Raw genomic sequence first — 20732 nt, forward strand, 5'->3', positions numbered from 1 at the left:
GGTTCGTCGCCTGTTTCGTTTTCACATCTTGATCATTGAAGTCCTCAACGACTTCTATTATTTTCAGTTTTTTTTCTAACAAGTTCTACTAGTTTTTCATAGGGTACTGGTTCCCTTATTAAGCATGTGGCTCCCATTTTCATCCTACGAAAAACAAAGGATTGAAGCGTTGTTTGTTTTGTTTCTTATTTTTGTATTTTTTGTTAGGAGTGAGCACGCATGAAAACAAAAAGAACGGAATCAATCGGTGCCGTAATCGCTTGTTTTCGAATAGGATGAATATGGGAGAATGAGATTACTGATGGAACACATACCCTATGTAGTAAGTCCCTCATGAATTTTATTACTGAATCAAACTCCTTGTAATTTTGATTTCTTCTTCTTCTTCTTCTTCTTTTTCTTATTTATGGCTGTACGTCCCCACTGGGACTTGGCATGTCTCGCTTCAACTTAGTGTTCTTTGAGCATTTCCACAGTTATTAATTGAAGGGCATTCTTTGCCTGCCATTGCATGAATTTGTATATTGTGGGGCAAGTACAATGATACACTATACCCAGGGAGTCGAGATTTTTTTTCCGACCGGAACGGGAATCGAACTCGTCGTCTCCGGATTGGCGATCCATAGCCTACCAAAGGCTAACAGGAGACTCCAAAATTTGATTTCTATGCAACCGAACAGATCAAATCGGCCATACTCTCTGGTACCTACTTATGATACAGTGCAACTCAAAGATGTCCAACATTGGTGTATGACCATTATATTTAGTCTCTAGCAGTCAGTCTTGCAGTGAGTAATGAACAGTGGCTGCGTACCTCAGAGTTGGCGCTATCATTCATTCGCGATCGCAACTAAATTTACAACTCCTTACCCACCTGTACGATCGTTGAAGCATTCATTCCGATGCAACAGCACTACAAAACACAACCACCAGATGAATGACGGTGGTGGCTTAGGTGTTGACCACAAACACCAGCGCACGAGACTGCATCGATAGGCGCTTTTTATGACTTTATGCTTTCCGTTTACTGGCTGGATGGATGACTGACTTAACCACTACAGCGCACCGCGGAAACCAGTTTTCTTAAGACTTGGACGTTGAAAGAAGTCGCGTCTTGGCCTGACACTTCTACACCAAAGAAAACCGATCGAAAAATGTTATTTTTTATTCCCATGCGCATACCTTTCCAACTTGATTCCTCGAGGGGAGTTCAGTCGGTATGTGGTCGTTGAGCGGTTGAGTTGTGTATCCGTGGATCTGCGTCGGGCTTTCATGAGTTTCTTACCGTTGTTGTTGCAGTGAGCGTGAAGAGAGGGATTCTGAACTGGCCCGAAGGTGATCCGGGGCCGAGAGAAGATGATCTTTTGATAGCTAATTAGCATTCGATCGAAGGTGTTTTGTGTGGATTCTTATTGGGATATTCGGTACGATTGCGTAACCTGTGTTTATTTATGCTGATTCAGGCGCAATAATTGGATTGAATTGTTCTCGGATTGTTTTTACGACAAGGAAGTGATTTGCGTGCGGAGGAAAATCTAAGAAACAGGAAAATACTTCTGTCCTTCTGTTGGCCGTTTGCAGGTGATACTCAGTGTGTGCAATTACTGTTATAAAGAATTACGGTTCATAGGCAAGGTAATTTGCGCAGAAAAGTGATCGTCGCCAATTTGCCTTTTTCTTGGATAGAGATATTGTGCAAGGAAGACCAGAAGAATAAGGTCGAAGCTGTGTGGAAGAAGAACAAGAAGAAAACGGAGAATAGAAAAAAAGAAGTTGTGCAGCAAGCAGTCAGTGGAGTGTTCAAACGAGATTGTCAGAGCGGATTACTTTACGAACACCAACTGCAGAAACAGAGTGGCAGAGTGCGAAGGATTTTCTCAACCAGTCAGTTGGAATTTCTGCTAATCCCGCTGTCGTAGTATTGCATGCACATTGCTGCTGGACGCCAGTCGGTGGAACTGTAAAGCTGTGTAAAGGTGGCCCCAAAAGGTAAGGTTGGAGACCCGCTGCGCCGTGACCGTTTGTTCGAGAGAGCTTTGGTCTCTGCGCTGATGGGCATCTTTATGAGGTACTAGACATTCCATTCTACGTTGAACTTTTGCGTTGAATGCTTCGCGGTCGATCGTAATGTTTTATTTTTATTTTGAGTTCATATTTATGGATGAGTGGGAGAGACGGTTCATTCAATTGCTACTTTGATTGAATTACATATGCTTTTGAGAGATATCAGATACATAATTGTTCTTAGTTTAGTTATTTTTTGTACAATATTGATCAATTCAATTTTAACTTGACAAAACTTTCTTAAGAATATTTACCTCTTCAATTTAATTTAGGCATGATGATCAATTTCGATCGTTATTTTAAGCTTATTGCAAGTGTGCAGGAACAACTGAAAATTTCCACTAATTGAGGGGGTTAGACACTCTTTCGAGTAAATGAGGTTTCAATTTTTCAACCAATTTTTCATTCCGTACAAAATGTGTGGAGTATCAAAATTGACCCAATTTTCTCCAATTTATTGTAATTTTTCTATTCATCGCAAGAACAGTCTTTGAAGAAATCCAGAAAGTTTAAAATCTGAAGATTTTTTTTTATATGCTCAGCTCAAAATCGACAAAATGGTCCCTAACACCCCTTTGCATCTGGGACCCTCAATTGGCTTCTTTAACGGTGTTAAGATAATTCGATATTCTGAATCTGCATGTCAAACTGAGCCGAAATCCAAATTTTGATTAATTTTGGAGTCCGGGAACCTATTTAAAAATCAATTTGAAATTTGTATGGGAGCGATTTGTCGAATCACCCCTCGTCGCAGTTTGTACTGGATGGAGCTGTCAAACAGTTGCCCAGCTGTCAAAAGGCGATTTCAAAAAATCTCTTTGAAATTGATTTTAGGTACCAACATTAAGTTCTAAAAATCTAAAAAAAATCATGGTGACTCAGAAAAAGATGTTCTTTGGTATAAAATCAAAAAATCAATATATTTTACAAAATTTAAAAACCCAATTGTTGGAAGTTTACTTCTTGAGATTTGTGTCCTTGGAATAAAGACCATTGATTCTGCAATTAACCGAATTGGTAAGCCCGAGGGTTTCAGCAAGGCCGTGCTAACCACGACAACTTAAAATAAATTGTTTTGCAAGCTTATTATACTCAAGTGGCCATGCAATGTCCGGAACCATCGGTTTGTACTGGGGCCATAAACAAATTACGTCACGCTTTTAGAGGAAGGGGGGGGGTGTATTTTTGCAGAGCGTGACGACCCTTACAAAAAATTTGAAGTCCCATACTAAAAGTGTGACATAGTGGGGAGGGAGGGTTGAAAAACGTCGATTTTTGCGTGACATAATTTGTGTATCACCCCTGCTGGGGTCAGAGGGTTGCCAAAATGGCTAGAAGTGATTTGTTGTGAACAGTGAAACACAACTGCGATAACCAGATTTGAATAAGTTGGTCCATCCGGATCCCCGTGACAGGTTCCGTGAGGCCTTATTGGGGACACTTCTGATTTTCAACCTAAACATGCTGTGCAACATATCAATCTTCATGATTTCGAATGACTGAGTTAGAAACGATAGATTGAAGTCTGTATCAATTACCGCCACCCCGAAACATCTAGCACAGGTTCCATGGGGGTGTTATCGGGGATATTTCTAGCAAAACAATCTGCATGGCTTCGAGAGGGGCAGCAAAAATTGACTGAAGTATCTATCAATTGATGTGGCCGCTCCGGTACACCTGGAACAGGATCTGCATGAGCCTCTCAAACACAATAACACACGAAATATTCACTTTTAGCAATTTGGAAAAACAAACGCCTCTCCCATCCCCTGACCCCAGTACCACGCGAAATTTTGGCATTTTTACCATTTTTCTGCAATAAAGGCACAACTTTTTCATCTTTTTGACAGTAGTTGAAAAATAGTCATCCAAAATTTATAAAACAACTCATAGGGACTCATAGTCCCTTTCCATGGGACAACAATCTAAATTCGTTTACTTTTTGTCAAATGATGAGTGAAATATGTGAACTGGTAGAATGTGCTTCACGATTCCCAACTTTCAAACGGTTATTCTGAAAATTCACATTTTTTGAGTTATGCCCCTATTGCAGAAAACCGCCGATATGCTAAGAAGCAGGCTTTGTCCACTGAAGAAATCTTGTGAAAATTCCTACAAGAATCCTTGGAGGTATTCCTGCATGGACGTAGCCAAAGGGGGCAGGAGGGGGGCGTGGCATTTTTTCAAGACTTCCTCCTGGGATTCACTTGGTATTTTTTTCTGGTATTCTTTCAGGAGCCACTCCAGACAGTGAAGAGAATTGTCAGACAAAAGAGGCACAAAACAAGCAACAAAGAAGGTGCGACGATTATTCTTCATCCCTACTGATTACAGATAATGACATGATCTCGAAATTTTTTGTTGCAGACAAAACGGAAGCTGAATTTGTTGCGTACTTTTCAACTCGTGAATAATCAATCATTGCTAACCCAAAGTCGAAACTGTTTGATGATAGAGCTTCACCATGGTTGCAGTGTTTACCGACTCGAAGTTACCGTTCGAAAATCACAATGCAAGGCTTAAAAAACTCATGGTGTACGATGTTAATCCCATTATTTTCAAGTTGGGACAAACTTATGTCGCATGGGTTTGTTTGTCGCAACAAATACAGGTTGCGACATTGTCATTATTGTTGCGCAATGGTTGAATTTTGATTCACTGACTCCAGAGATTATTTTAAAAAATCCTACTAGGTTTCTTCCAGGAATTCTTCTTGAGATTCCTCCTGGAACTCTTAAGGAATTATAAAGGATTTTCTTAGGAATACCTCTTGGGATTGTTTCCGGAATTCATTCTGGGGATTCTTCAGGAATTGCTTCAGAGATTCCTTCAGAAACTGCTACAGGAATGCCTCAAGAAGTTTCCCTAAGAACACTTCTTAGGTTACCTTCTGGATTTTTTTCAAGAAATCCTTCAGTGATTTCTTCAGTACTTCCTCGTGGGATTTGTTCAGAAAATCCTTCTGGGATACTGCCAAGGATTTTTCCAGGGATTTCTCCGGGAATATTTGCAGGGATTTCTCTGAGAAATCAAAAAAAAAAAAAAAACTACAGAGATACCTGCAGGGGTTTCTCTAAATAATTCTCTAGAAATTCCTCTAAAGATTTCTCCAGAAGTTCCTCTAAAAACTCCTCCAGGAATTCTTATAGGCATTCCTCCTGGAACTCCTCCAAGGGTTCTTCCAGGAACTCCTCCAAGGGTTCCTCAAGGAACTCCTCCAGGGGTTCCTCAGGGAATTGCTCCAGGGATTCTTCCATTGATTACCCCAGGGATTCCTACTGAGATGTCTTCAGATTTTTTTCAGGGATTCCTCCAGTAATTCTTCCAGGTATACCTACAGAGAATAATCTAGGAATTACTTAAGCAATCCCTTTCGGGATTTCTCGACTAATTCCTTCAGGTACTCATCTTGAAATTCCTCCAGGGATCCCTCCAAGGATTTCTGCTGGGATTCCTCTGGGAATTCCGCCAGGAATTCATCCAGAAATTTATCCAAGGATTCTACCAGGCATCCCTTCAGGAATTTCTCCATGAGTTCATCCAGGGATTCCTCTACGGATTCGTCCTACAGGAGATCCTTCTAGAATTTATTTGTGAATTCCTCTGAGGATGGCTCCAGAGATTCCTCCAGAAATTGCTTCAGGAATTGCTCCAGAAATTGCTCTCAAAACTCCTCCAGATATTCCTCCAGGTGTTTCTCTAGGCATTTCTTTAAGCATTCCTTCAGATATTTCTCCAGACAATCCTGCAGGATTTCATCCAGGAATGCCTCCAGGGACTCCTCCTGGAATTCCTCCAAGAATTGCTCCAGGAATTCCCCAAAAATTCCACCAGGTATTCCTCCAAGCATTCGTCCGGGAATTGTTCCAGGCAATCTTCCAGGAATCCCTTCAGGATTTTTCCAAGAATTCCATCTGCGATTTTTTCAGTACTTCAAAAATTGTTCCAGGAATTTCTCTAGGATTTTTTCCAGGTATTTCTACAGAAACTCCTCCAGGGATTCCTCCAAAAATTCATCTATGAATATCTCCTCCAGGGATTCCTTCAAGGATTCCTCTAGGAATTCCTCCAGGAAATCCTCCTGGCATTCCTCTAGGAATTCCTCCAGGAAATCCTCCTGGCATTCCTCTACGCATTTCTTCATGAATTTTTCCAGGAACCCTTCAAGGCATCCTCTACAGATACCTTCAGGAATTGCTTCAACGATTCCTCTAAAAATTTATTAAGGAATTTTTCCAGCGATTCCTCCAGGAATTCCACAGGAAAATGTTTTTCGTTTTTGCAGAAACCATTTTTGAACAAAATTTCATAAAAAAAAGGTTTCTGCGAAAATGGAAAACGTTTTCCATCACAAAAAAAATCAGAAGATACCTTGGTCCATACTCTACATGTGTATGAAAACCGATTTTGATAATATTGCTTCGTTATTAAATAAAAAATAAAAAACCAAAAAAATGAGGAAATGCTTCCAGTTTCGCCTTAAGCACTACTTATTTGTGTCTATTATAATCGTAGATTTATGAGCCTTCATTAGCAAGAAATAATTCCCTTTTTTTTTTTAAAACAGTGCACTGCCGTGTAAAGATATTTATTGATCTATCTTTTTTACGGCTTTTGAAATATGCAACTGTTTTAGTTTTTGGTTCCTCAGCATCTGAAATTGATTCAAGCAGTTCTGTAAACGTGGGCTCATGCAAAAGTACATATTTATGTTTAACTTCCATGTGTTTAAAAGTTTTCATCCAAATTCATTAAGTCTAAAAAATTCGAGAAAAATTTGATTTATTTTAGATATTGTTAGAAACTAGGGTTAATCGCCAATTATTGCGCACTCCATGCTCTTTTTATGAAGAATGCAACAATTGGCGAGTTTTTAAGGTGTGCAACAATAATTATTGGTGATTTACCCCAAGTAACAATTCCATTGCTGATTAATTTTGTTTTATTTTTATTAGGGTTTTATTACAGCAATAATTAAAACTCACAGTTTTATGACTACTTTTATGAAACTATTGATGAAATGTTTTATAGTATACTTGAAGATATCCATAAAGCCAGATTTTAAGAGTAAACAAAACTCTCGGATATGTATACCTTCTGCCATTCATTATTACCATAATAAAACTGTTCAATCTCTCAACAGATGGCGATCCATCCGATTAGTAACGACATCTGTTGGTGGAAAAGAAGAAACTAGGACAATGCTAGGTTTATCGCGATCATCATAAAAGTAAACATGCTTTCGTTTTATTTTCGCTAATTATGGTCGTCGCCATATTGAAGAATTACCTGACGTGAATGGAAATTAGTTAATTTTGCACAAATAAGCAATGAATTGATAGTTTGCCGCCATTTCCATAACATGCTCACATAAATAAACTCTCTCAGCTGAGTTTTCTTGTGATTCGAGATAGTTTTACTAAATTAACGAGTTGATGATCTCGGGTCCCACGCTTTACTTCTCTTCCGAAGGAAGAACTCACATTTTACGAGTTTGTCGGGTGTGGGATTCGATCCCAGGTCCTCGGCGTGATAGTCAAGTGTTCTAACCATCACACCAGGTCCGCTCCAACCTCCTTGTTGTAGCCTTATCTTAAAACGATAAATTTATAATAACTTTTGGATCAAAAATGACCACATAATGAAAAAAAAAAATGTATTTTCGCATTTTTTATGGGCCATTTTTCAGCCCCCCTCTCCCCATATGCCACATTTTTTTGTATTTTTATGGTGGGATTATTGAAGGATTCACTCAAACAAATCCACAATTTCTAGAATGACATTTTGGAAAATTCCTGGTAAAATCTTTGTAAGAATCATTGGAGTAATCCATGAAGAATATCAACTTAAATCTCAGGAAAAAGTTTAGAATAGGTACCTATTTTCTTCAGAAATGCTTAAAAAAGATTTATATGGTTTTCTGGAGAAAAATTCTGGAGGCATTCCTATGGACTTTATAAAGATTGCTACTTGATGAAGTTTTTTTTTGAGAGAATTCTTGGAGAAATGTTTGGAATAATTCGTTGAGGTATTCCTGAAGGAATTTTAAAATAACACCTTAGATTTATGCAGAAAATCCTGAAGGAAATCTTTTAGCACATGAAATATTAGGACGGAGTATGCGGTAATTAATAACGACTAGACACTTCACTTTAATATTAATGTTATTACTTGAATCATTTTTGAGGAGACCGTTAGACTTGCGTCCGTACTGCTCAATGGTCGAATGAAAAGAGAGCGATCTGATTGGATCGCTCTAGCATGAAACCTTAATGCTATAGTTTGAGTATAGAACTAATACTATAAAACTTATCTCGATACTACAGCGTATTACTTGCAAGATTATCTACTCTTTTTGAATGAGGTTTTTTGGTATTCAGTTCACAAACACATTCTCAGTTTATCAAATCCTTACAAAACAGTTTGCGAGATTATTGATAGTTTCTTCTCAAATCCTAGACGGAAACATAGAGATAATAACTGAACTTTTTCAAGATTCTTACCGAAGTTTTTCAAGAAAACTGCAAAATAATTTCGTTGAAAAGATAAAAGTAATTTGAACTTTACATGGTATATACATACAATAAAATTCCTTGTTAGGTTTAAACCCGAGTAAGTGAGAAAATCTAACGAATAACACATTCAGTTATTAATAATTGAATTACTGAAGAACTAAAACTGATATTGGTTTGATTGGAATAAGAGGAAAAACATCAGAAATAACATCAAAATCTAATATGGAGAAGCGCTCAATAGCTCGTTAAGTCAAGATCAAAACAACAGCAGACAAAATTTGTCGACCTTTTTCTTGGAAAAAAAAAATAAAAAGAATGAACAACATCCAGCATCGAACCTACGTTCTTAGGATTCAAAGGCGGCGATGCTTACTAGTCAACTGCGGCTCACTGTTGAGAACATAATGGTACCGTAAACCGGGGTCAAATTGATCAGCGGAGTGGCATTGATCACTCGGGTACTACATTGTAATTCCATACTAGGAACTCTTAAGCGTCGTAATGATCTTAAACTTTTTACGTCATCTGATTCGTAGATGTCTAGAGATGAGTGTAGTTTTTTATTTTTTTTAGAAAAGGTTAGTTTTGCCTTATTTTTTCAAGGAATTTGCAATGTATTTCTCATTAAGCTGAAATCATTGCTATTAAATAATCAATTGCTAATAGGACTTCTCGTGAATTCTCTGTTTTAACATTTTTGTGGAGCCTTGGTTGGGATGTTATGCAGCTAATCAGAACATGAAATAGTTATATAAAGTACATTTTATTAAGAAATAGTCATTTATTGTGATGGAAATCACTTTTTACAAATGAAATTGCCTACCTTTAGGCGTTTAAGGGGAAATTTCAAAATTTAATTTTGCATTTAAAGAATTAAATTCAATAGTTGTAAGATTTTAGATGCGTTATTCGGTTTTAGAAAAGCAAAATTAGGTGGTGAAGGAAATTTTCCTTTCCAACCGATGCTTAATTGTGTACTGATCAATTTCGCCCCAAAGTGGCATTTCCAAAATTTTGATATTTGAAGTTATTTAACTTAAAGTTTAAATTTGTTGAACAACATTCCGTAACATGGTTCCATGGAGATCCGCTGGGTACTGGTTTTGCAGAAATTCTTTTGGCAATATTTGAACAGGCACTGATGTTATCCGCAAAAGTTGTTTTAAAGTGATCAATTTGACCCCGGATTACGGTAACAAGAGCATGAGGTTCTTCATTTCCCCAGCTCAGAAAGGTGCACATGGCATTTCACTAACATTGAGCCATCTCTATGGGTGTATGTGTTCTATTTGTGAAGAAGAGCTAAATTTGTTCTTCTGTAGAAGTTTTCAGATGTTTCAACAAGAACAAAAATTGATATTATATCACTTTGAGTTATTGGTGCGATATTCTTTAAATTCTTGAATAACACATCAAACAAAGCAAAAATTGTTCGATTTGAGATTTGATTGAGATATTCTCGTCTGCCCGGGAATCGTTTGTTTTCAGACACGATTTTTTTTTTGCATGGTTTAGGGATAATTGTTACGGATCCCTTATGAAATTTATGGTGATGGATTTTTCTCATAATATTTAAAAAAAAGCCATGCATGCACATAAGATCTTTGAAATGTCAATTTGTTGCTTGCTAAGGTTTCTGTCCGATGTATTCTTTGAATATTTTTTCGTCGAACGTGTTGCGTAAACACAGCTTAAAAGTTAATATATTTCATGATGACATCATGATGATGTAAACATTTTTTTACAAATTATCGCGGTGCACTTGACAGAGATTCGCCGTGCATCAATTACACCGCGGTGCACGATCTGGAAACCCCTGTTCTAGAGCAATCTTTATGTGAGAAATCTCAAAGAAATATTGTTACGTTTGTAAATAGTTGTGAACATTTTGTCAGTTGATTTTCCATTTTATACTAAGGTTTGTACATCTGTCCCTGAATTTGAATGTGCATTTGTAGTGCTCCAAACATTTTAGGAGTGATCCAGTACAAAACACACAAGCCGTCCCCTAACACGGACATCAAATTGTAGACGGTCTTGTGTTGTTGCTCAAATCAGGATGCCCCCTTAGGATTAGAAATTCCTAGACCAAAACAAGCTATGTAAGCAAGTAACGCTGCAAACAAAAGGCAATCCGCCAGAAGAAATACGATTAGGGTAAGTGTACCAGTTATCGCCATAGTGGTTCCCTATTTGGCCATAGTGGGAATTTAGAAAGTTTTGAAGCTTTGCCCTATTATGAAAGTTTTAGTAGCAAGAATTTAAAAGTATCTCGTCATTAAAACTCTTGAAATGATGCAAAATTTTGAATTATCTCATATAACCACTATGACCAAATAGGGAACCACTATGGCGATAACTGGTACACTCAGCCTACAGGATTGACTGATGGACCAAGAACAAAAATGAAACCTCGTCATCCTGGGTTCGGACTTAGTTATCTATTTGGAGAACTGGGCACAATTTATGTTATGTGTTGCATGTTTGTGTTTTGTGCATTTGTAATGTTCCATTTTATTTTGCGTATCTAAGTTCCCAGACGTGGGGCCCGATACGGAAAATAAAATGTGCATTTGTAAGGTTCCAATGTATTCGTTATATTTTACTTTTCGTATCCCACTAGCTTCAAAATGTGGGGCTCGATGCGGAAAATAAAATGCGCATTTGTAGGGTTCTTTTAGCAGTTGTCTACATTGTGGTACCCATCGGGAGCACAATGCATTTGTAGTGTTTCGCAAAACTTTTTTTCCGTTACATTGGCGCCCAACGTGGGGCACGAACCCACGACCCTGAGATTAAGAGTCTCATGCTCTACCGACTGAGACCAAAACAAGCTATGAATGCCGCAACAGATGCTGCGAACTAAAAGGCGAACTGCCAGAAAAAATACGATTACAGGATTGACTGATGGACCAAGAACAAAAATGAAACCTCGTCATCCTGGGTTCGGACTTAGTTATCTATTTGGATAACTGGGCACAATTTATGTTATGTGTTGCATGTTTGTGTTTTGTGCATTTGTAATGTTCCATTTTATTTTTCGTATCTAAGTTCCCAGACGTGGGGCCCGATACGGAATATAAAATGTGCATTTATGAGGTTCCAATGTACTATCCGTTATATTGGATCACTCCTAAAATGTTTGGAGCACTACAAATGCACATTCAAATTCAGGGACAGATGTACAGACCTTAGTATAAAATGGAAAATCAACTGACAAAATGTTCACAACTATTTACAAACGTAACAATATTTAAAAAAATCTTGGAGTAGTTTTTAGAGGACGGAATCCTTGGAGAAACTGTGGTAAATGAACGGCCCCTTACATGTACATCACACTTTTGGAAATTGAACTCCCGGTAAGCTTGGGCAAACTTTGCATTGTACGACGTAAATAATCCTCCAATCAACCAATTAAACTCAATTCAAGTACCGCAAGATATGTAAGTAAGTAAGACAATAAACTTGATTGTTTGATTCGAAACTTACGTCATCATTTTGGTAATCGATCCAACAATTGCAAATTTTCTGCTTAATTTCCTGCATGGCCCATTTTCAGTGGGTTTCCATATGGGTGTGGAATTTTCGATCCATATGTTATGAGACGTTAAGAATGCTGATTGTGCCATTTTCATATGCACATCTTCCTCTGCGTCAATGGGGGTTTAACCATTTGCATGTGTCGTGCATACCCTCTCAATGTTTTCCAATGGTTTCTATATGTAGAACAGAAGACTCACAGTGAATTAACACAGTCTTAGTCACAATTATAAAAAATGACTTTTTGTAACAAAAGAGCATTGAGTGTAACATATTGAATGCGCTTGTGAGCCCCATTTTCCTATTTTCTGATTCACTGTGAAAAAGATGTTCGATACTTAAATCTACTGAGATGAAGTACATGGATACGGGTAGAGTTAGACAGACGATTCCTGATTAGTTCAGTGGTTAGTCTCGTCCCTGTCACACGATATACACATACAAACAAGTCATTGGCAGAGCAAGCTCTCAGTTAATAAATGTGGAAGTGCTCATAGCGCTTAGCTGAAACTTAGGTTTTGCCACAGTTAGGAAGTTATGCCAACAATGCGAAGAAGAAAGACAAGGGTAGAGACAAATGGAGGCTTATCAGTGTTATAGCAGAGGATTGTGAACGAAGTAACTGAAGAATTGGCCTACCTTGGAGTACTAGTAACGTACGACAAGGTGTAACAAACTTCACGGTAACTGCAATATAGCATAAAGAAAAAAAAAAACTACAAATAATACCTTCGGTGGATTAAAATGCTTTTAAATAAACCTTTCCTTCTGCAAAAACGATGAAGAATGCTCAATGTCGAAACTTAAGCACTTCTATCCAATCCACTTGGCAATCAACGATTTACCCCAAAAAAGAACAATTATTGCTCACATGGTAGGTGCCCGCAGATGAAGCACACTTGTGTGTTCGCTGTTGAAAGTACTTCCGATACCTTGCTTTGATAGATCCATCAACCGCAACGTTTTACCTGTCCCTGTTCAAAAAAACAAAAAAAAAAAAAAGAAACATCTGTTTCTGCTATGCCGCTGAGGCTGCGACTGACTGTCGGTGGCATGTTTTACCGCCGCCGTGCGCCAGAGCAAAATTAGGCCATAGCAGCAAACCTTCGGCACTCACAGTCACAGTATAATTATCACACGGAGGAGCGAACTCATAGACAAAAATGACGAACGTCTTGCCTAAACCGCGAGTGAGCGAGGAGCCCACCACCACTGCGGGTAATTGCAGAAGCAACAAGGTCATCTTTCCTTGCGCTCCGTACGGAGATTGTCACGCACCGTAACCCACTGACTGTTGCTGCCGCGGCGGTGGTGTGTGAAGGCACCGAGCGTGACGCGATTCGATGCCGCTGGTAGTTGTCTTCTAGTTTCGATAATTTATCCAGCAGCGGATGGACGGCAATGTGAGGAAATGAGCTACAGGTGGTGAAGTCGCATTTTCAAATTGTACTTTAAATTCAACCAGCAATGGACGATTGTCTTTTTTAGTGCCAAGCGATTTGAAAGACGATCTCCTATTTTAACCAATCAGGTTTGGAACAGGTAGGTACATTGGAACCTCTTTTTAGGCCATAGGCTGGAGTTGGATAAATTAAAAGGGGGTTACAAAGAGGGGTTTGTGCGCAATAATTATGTGCATAAATGACCATGTCTTACTCCTGGGCGTTTGAGTTGGGTTAAGACAAAGGGCATTCCCAGGAAGCCCCAGAGAGCTCAAAAGAAGGGGGTTCCAAGGGACTTCAGGGGTGTTTCAGAAGACGACATTCCAACAAAGTCCCCTGAATGCCTCTTAAACATCATTAGCCCCTGAAACTCTTGAAATGCACCTAAGACTCCGTAGTACCCCCCTAAGACATTCTAAAAAGCTGTTGAGATCCCCTGAAACTTCCTTGAGATCCCCTGAGAACCCACTGTAACACCCCCGTATTTCTTTTAAACCATAAATCTGCTCAACAGGCACCCGGACAGGAAGGTCCCGGTAGTGTGGCGTTAAAGCCGTCTTCTACAACAAAAGAAAAAACCAGGACTATACTCTCTTCTCGACCCACTAAACACATTCCTATGGTCGCCAAACCTTTCACCTCTCTGGAACCACCAAGAGGGCATTGCTTCAGAGAGGGATGAGTGCACATCGCACCCTCAAGGTTAGCTGCGTAGCCTGCAGCAACGAATGACGATGACTCGCTTTGGAGAGTCCACCACGTTAGCATGTTGACGCTTAGCCAGTTTCTCGAGTGATCCTCACCTTTCCCTTTGTCCTCGGAAGGCGGGTATGGTCAGCCACCACGCCCCCGCCCAACTGTTTGGCAGGTATCAAGAACTGATGCCTACCCAGACAACCAGTAATCGTATAAGATGTTGCATAAGATGGTAAAGTGGAGGCCATATACGTGCATGCCTCCATTTAGGCACATGTAAAATGTACGTATATCGCCTCCACTTTAGCATCTTATACAACATCTTGTACGATGACTGGTTGACTGGGTACGTACAACCAGATCTGACCTGTTGAATGCAAGGTTATCACTACCCTTCAGGCCCTATTAGCTGCACCAGAAGGTTGCTGACAGTAGGGCCTCCACATGCCTCGGCCCTTACCGGGGACCCCTTTCCAACCGCGGCTCCGGTTCCAACCCAGTAGACGGGCGCCAGGCCAGCAACGCTACCAGGATGTTCTTTCCGCGGCCACTTAATCGCTGTAGGGGTCGATATCGATCGCAGGGCACCGGTATGACCTACGTAACCGACTCCGAATCCCTGAACCACCTCTTGTATGTATAGCATCTTAACCATGGCCTGAAGGTGAAGATATGACGAAGCCACGCCTTGAATTTTCAAGAGCACAAATCTGAACAACCAAATGACGGACTGCACTGAAAAGTTTATCGATTGGTCACCACTAGCGCTTATCGTCGATCATCACACCCAAGTGTTTAACGGAGCGCTTCGAGTTGATAGTGCAATCGCCTACACTGATTACCGCTCGCTGCTCTGACTTTCGGTTGTTCACATCCACCACCTCAGTTTTGTGGTGAGCCAGTTTCCTGTTTTCTGCATCTCACCCACGCCTTCACAACCTTGATTGAGTGGGCAGTAGTCAACTCCACTTCTTCGATTGTCTCACTGTAGACTTCCAGCGTAATGTCGTCAGTGAAGCGGACGATCTCTACCCCTATCGAGAACTCCAACTTCAACACCTCGTCGTTCATGACATTCCATAGCATCGGACCCAGCATGGAACCTTGTGGGTCTCCTGAGGTAATGTGAAAGCACTTCCGACGCACTTCTGTGTCGTAAACTACACACCTAGAAAATATCATGTAATTTTAAGTGACCTGATCCTATAGGCATCACCCCACGGATTCGCATTGGCACTCTGACAGAGATCCTCGAAGCAGTCCTTTTTGCTTGCCTCGATCTTTGGCGTGGCTTTTGCACTAGCCACTCCTCGAGTCCACGCGCCATCTTCTTTGTAGCTCCAAGACGATGTGAGTGATGGGCGATGAAACGGCGTTGCCTTTGGCAATAGTACCAGCCTTTGCCACTTCCAATCCTCTGGTAGAATCCCCTCGTTCAGGCAGGTCTGCATAGCAGACCTGAATATCCCGGGAACCACTGCAATAGCTACTTTTAAGAAGCTCCGTCCGGACGTGGGGCCTTACCTAAGCTGTCCTTTGAAAGATTACCAAAGATTAGGGTCATGATTGATTCTCAACCTGCACATTTTATCGATCGGCTACGAACTGATCACGCATTTTTTGCATATCGCCCTTCACGATAAAAGTTTTACCCAGCTCACGTGTGTTGTCGCGGTCTGGTAGATGGAATAATTGCCTCTTAACGTTTGTATTATGGATCCTGTCCAACACACAGTTCCACGTAACGAATTTCCCATTGCTGGTCATTGTCGTTGGCCATGGTTCGTATTATTCTTTTGATGACTTACATTCATTTCATTTCATTTATTTAGTATTGCATCAAATTAAAGATAAAACTGAATCAACAATATTTCTCCATAATACACACTCATGCCCGATGCTCGCCAAGTCACGCTTCACCTGATTCGCCCATAGTGCTCTCTGCGCTCCAAGCCTTCTTGTGCCAACCGGATCTGTCGCGAACACCAACTTCCGGCACTCTTGGGACCTAGTGTTAATGGTATTTCTGGAGGATTTGCTGTACGGTGAAGATCTGGTCCGTTGTTGACCGGCCGTTGATGAAGCCGGATTGATAACTTCCATTAAACTCATTCGTTTTAGGTGACAGACGACGGAAGATGATCTGGGATAGTACTTTGTATGCAGCATTCAAAATGGTGATCGCTCTGAAGTTTTCACATTCCGAATGGTCGCCTTTCTTGTGAATGGGGCAGATTATTCCTTCCTTCCACTCCTCCAGTAGCTGTTTGGTTTCGCAGATCCTGACTATCAACCGGTGCAGATAGGTGGCCATCTTTTCTGGGCCCATCTTGATGACTTGAGCTTCGATGCCATCCTTGCCAGCTGCTTCATTGGTTTTGAGCTGGTGAATGACATCCTTCACTGCCCCAGGCGTGGGAGTTGGCTCATTTCTGTCCTCTGCTGCATTGGCGTAGTCGTTCCCTTTACGACAACCGTGTCTATGTTCTCCACGCCAAACAGGCGCTCGTCGAAGTGCTGCTTCCATCTTTCGATTACTTCACGACCACCCGTTAAGAGGCCTCCGTCTTTATCCCTGCATATTTCGCGGCACGAAGTTGTTGCGGGATGAGTTGAGCTTCTCGTAGAACTTCCGTGTTTCATGGGAACGGCACATCAGTTCCATTTCTTCGCACTCCGCTTCTTCCAGGCGGATGTTTTTCCCCGATAGAGGTGCGTCTGCTGCATCCGCTGCTGTTTGTAACGTTCCACGTTCTGCCGGGTTCCTTGCTGCAGTATTACCGCCTGTGCTGCGTTCTTCTCCTCCAAAATCACTCTACATTCCTCGTCGAACCATTGGCCACGTTTCGTCGACTCCTTTCCACGTACTCGATGGTGCTCTCGGCTGCGTCTTTGGTGGCTGCTTTAACTGTTCACCAGCAGTCTTCTAGAGGGGCCACATCGAGTTTGCCCTCGTCTGGCAACGCTGCCTCGAGAGTTGCTCAAGGTAGTACCGTGGCGGTCGCCGGTACCGTACACTATTGATAACGAAAAGTTTTGGGCGCAGTTTGATGACTTACAGTTGCAATTGTATTTTACGACTGGCTCGAAGGGCAAACTACAACCCCCCAAATGTTCCGCAGGATCATGGTGCACGGTTGAGCCCCTTTATTGGCACGCGGAACGTAAATCAGCCTCCCCTAAGATTGGTCATAAATCCTGGCACAAATGTCTCAAAATGGAGGATAATGTACAATATTCACAGATTAATCAGCCTGATTATTTGGTTTATTTCATCCTTTTTGTTACAGAATCGTGGATAGTGGATTTACTTCTTATTAACTACGTTTGGGTTCGTGATTACTTCCGGAATCGTAGATATCATTAATATTGCCTCAATGCGATCTTTACAAGGTTAACATTGTAGAGCACTGTTACCACAACTCCAATCAGTAAAAACAGCAGTTGTGTAGCAATTTCCAGCTAGCTGTTTGATTTTCCTCGCAGCTTCGCACCTACGTGATCATTGAACTCTTTTGATTCGTTTTTTATTACATCGAGCTGGCTGGCAGGCTGGGCTGGCTGGATGCCTGGGTTGTTTACTTTCATCTCATATTTTGCACCAACCTGCAGTAAATAGACGGCCTGGGCTGCTGGCTCAATCTTACTATTACAACCATCAATACCACCTACCAGCATGTGCGCCGGCCACGTTTGATGAGCCGGGGATGCATCGCTCCGAGGGCCACAACAACGGAACAATGCCGTAATATCCGCCAGCTTCGGCGTCAGCATTAGCCGCAGCTATTTTTTTTCCTTCTTCTCTCTTGATGAGTAATTGTTACCAAAGTTCGGGAAAATTAGCCTGCAGCGGCTTATTAAGGAATTGACCAAACAATCCATCATCAATAAGCGGAATAATTTAAGCGGTGAAAACGCTTAGAAAGAAAGTGCTAATATGGTGATTATCGGATGGCTATGGCTTGCAATCAGCGGGCGGCGGCGCTTCCAGTCAGTTAGTGTTGTTGTCGGTGCATGCCTGGTCGCACATGTTTAGGTAGTGGCCCGTGCGTAGATGCGAGGAAGCTGGCGGTTGAGAAATTGATCTGATTTAGCGCCTTTAGTTGCCTCAGTTGATGTAATGTTTCGAATTTTCTATACTTTCGTGATTACTCGCTAGACAAATTTTCACCGTAGACGCGTGTATTACCGTGACCAGTAATTTGATCTATTGTTGGTGAAAAGGGTGCACGTAAAGTTAAGATTACCGAACACTTTCTGCCAATTTTTGTTATAATTTTCAAAAGTTACGTAAATCAATTCGCGAACATTTTGGATCCCTCCCACACTTTTTGGCGCAGGCCTTTATCAGATAGAGAAAGGATAAATGAATGTAGAGTTGTAGATAGTTGGGGTGGAGTCCCTGAAATTGCTACGAGCCATGTATTAGGTTAGGGAAAATGGGCTACGAGGGTGGGAAGGTGTGATGAAAATCGGTAAAAAAATGCTACGTTGTTCATGAAAGCTTCCCTAACACATTTTTAAAGGCAAGGTGTAAATAATGGGCTGGCCCTAGCGACATACTTATTTTCCAAATCTGCAAGAGAGAATGCTACGCTACATTTCAACAAACTCCGATTTATCTCTTGTCTGTGATGCTTAGATAGTCAGATGAGAACGTAACTGCGGTGTTCTATATGGAATCCCTATTAACATGTGTACATACGCACGGCAGAAATGCTAAAGAGTTGTTCTCTACGATACAAACATCAATTGTGAATTCCATTCAACAAGTTCCGGCGAGGGTGGACGAACATGTAAGAAATGATTGTAAGCTTTGAATATTTTGAAGAGCTACAGCAGGTTATCCTCTCATACAATGTCATTTGTTACCCAACACACGAGTTCAACAACCCTCCTCCAGAATCAACCATCCAAAACCACAGGTCTTGAATCATTCTTGAATGTCTTTTGTTCTACCCCCCGCTCATTCATAACGTTTCGATTCCAGGTCCAGCTCCAAAAGTCCCGAAGACACACAACCAATACAATCGTACACTCTCCTCATCTACGTGAGCTGCACACCGAGGAGCGCCATGTTTGGCTCTACTGACTGGGGGCGTATTAATCAGCAATAATCACATCACCGTTTCCACAGTTTAATCGTGCCACTTTTTTCTGTTTGTTTTCAATTCCGGCTTTTTACAAACTTTGCCGCTCTTACGCCATTCGCACATACCGCCGTGGTTTGTGTTTTTGTTTTTCCCCCGTGGTTTCATCCTAGACCTGGCATGGAATGGCATGGCCTGGCGAATCATTTTTTTTTCAATAATGCAACCATAGGAATGTACGTCTATCTTTATATTTGAATGTGTCCAAGCTCGATTCGCAACCGATGCTGGTTTCCGAGTGTAAAGCTGAAAACGTCAACTTTAAAATATTTTGGATGTTCTAGATCAAGGCTTTGCACAATGCACTGTTTTATCATTTTGAATTTTGGCAAATCTTAACCGAGCTTGAGATCAGCAAACGTTTTACTGTACTCACTTTCCATAACTCACTTTTCAAAGTGAAATGGGAGTGCGTCACAGATGCATGACTTGTCTTTTCAAGCTCAAGTTATTATTCCGTTGATGATTGGGTTTATTTCGTTTTTATTAGGGTTTTATTACAGCATTTGTCGAAATTGCCAGTTTTATGGCTGCCTTTCTTAAAACCATTATTGGTGAAAGGTTTTACAATATACTTCAAATTATCCATAAAACCAAAGTTAACGTTTACTAAACCTCTTTGGTATATTTATTATCATTACAAACTGATAATAAAACTGCCTGAAATCTTAACAGACCATCTGATGGTTTAAAAGTTTAAGCTTTAAAACACTATACAAGTTTTGAAAGTAATGTCCGTATCATTCAGAAGCAATTGAAATCAGGAACGAACCTGTAATTTTAACAAATTTTGATGCAGGTGTATATGTGTGTGCATGCAGACGTTAACTCTGATGCTGTGGGATGTCGTTAACGGCGCGCATGAAAATGTATGGAGAAACGCTAGGAGAAATGTGACATGATTGACAAAACAGCTGATAATTTTTGATAGGAGAAAAATACATCTCCATTTTTTATATGTTGACGAAGAATAATAATTAGTTGAAACAAACTCTTTATGGTATGTTTCAACGGGAATTTTAGCTTGAATTTCGCACATGCTAAATAAGAGTTTGTTCACAGAGAAGCAGATGTAACACTTAGAACAAATTATATCAAAAATCATCGTCACTAAGTCGTAATCGCCAAATGATACACGGTGTGCCAAAAACCACTAAACAAATAAAAATGTCCACCAAAATGGCACCCGGCATTCGCAAGATATACTATTCTAGAAATTCCTCTGAAAATTTGAAAATGTTTCATCGAGGGAAACTAAAGTTTTTGTGATTTGAAGATTTTGAGCCATTTCTACAGAGTTTAAAATTTTCATTTTCAATGAGTGA

At 40.5% G+C, this 20732-nt stretch overlaps 1 protein-coding gene across 3 annotated transcripts in view; it reads left to right on the top strand.

Annotated features, from left to right (window-relative positions):
* Positions 1–1116: 1116 nt before the first annotated feature.
* LOC109428135 (zinc finger CCCH domain-containing protein 13) overlaps positions 1117–20732 on the top strand; it is a 237446-nt gene continuing 217830 nt past the window's right edge. The window contains exons 1-2 of one of the 3 annotated variants that reach the window (XM_062858376.1): positions 1117–1989; positions 4300–4363. The gene's annotated coding sequence lies outside the window, so the exon portion shown is untranslated. The remainder of the gene's footprint in view (positions 1990–4299; positions 4364–20732) is intronic. The other 2 variants (XM_062858375.1, XM_062858374.1) reach the window with 2 other exon arrangements.

This window comes from Aedes albopictus, chromosome 3, assembly GCF_035046485.1.
Source record: "Aedes albopictus strain Foshan chromosome 3, AalbF5, whole genome shotgun sequence".
Taxonomy (NCBI): domain Eukaryota; kingdom Metazoa; phylum Arthropoda; class Insecta; order Diptera; family Culicidae; genus Aedes; species Aedes albopictus.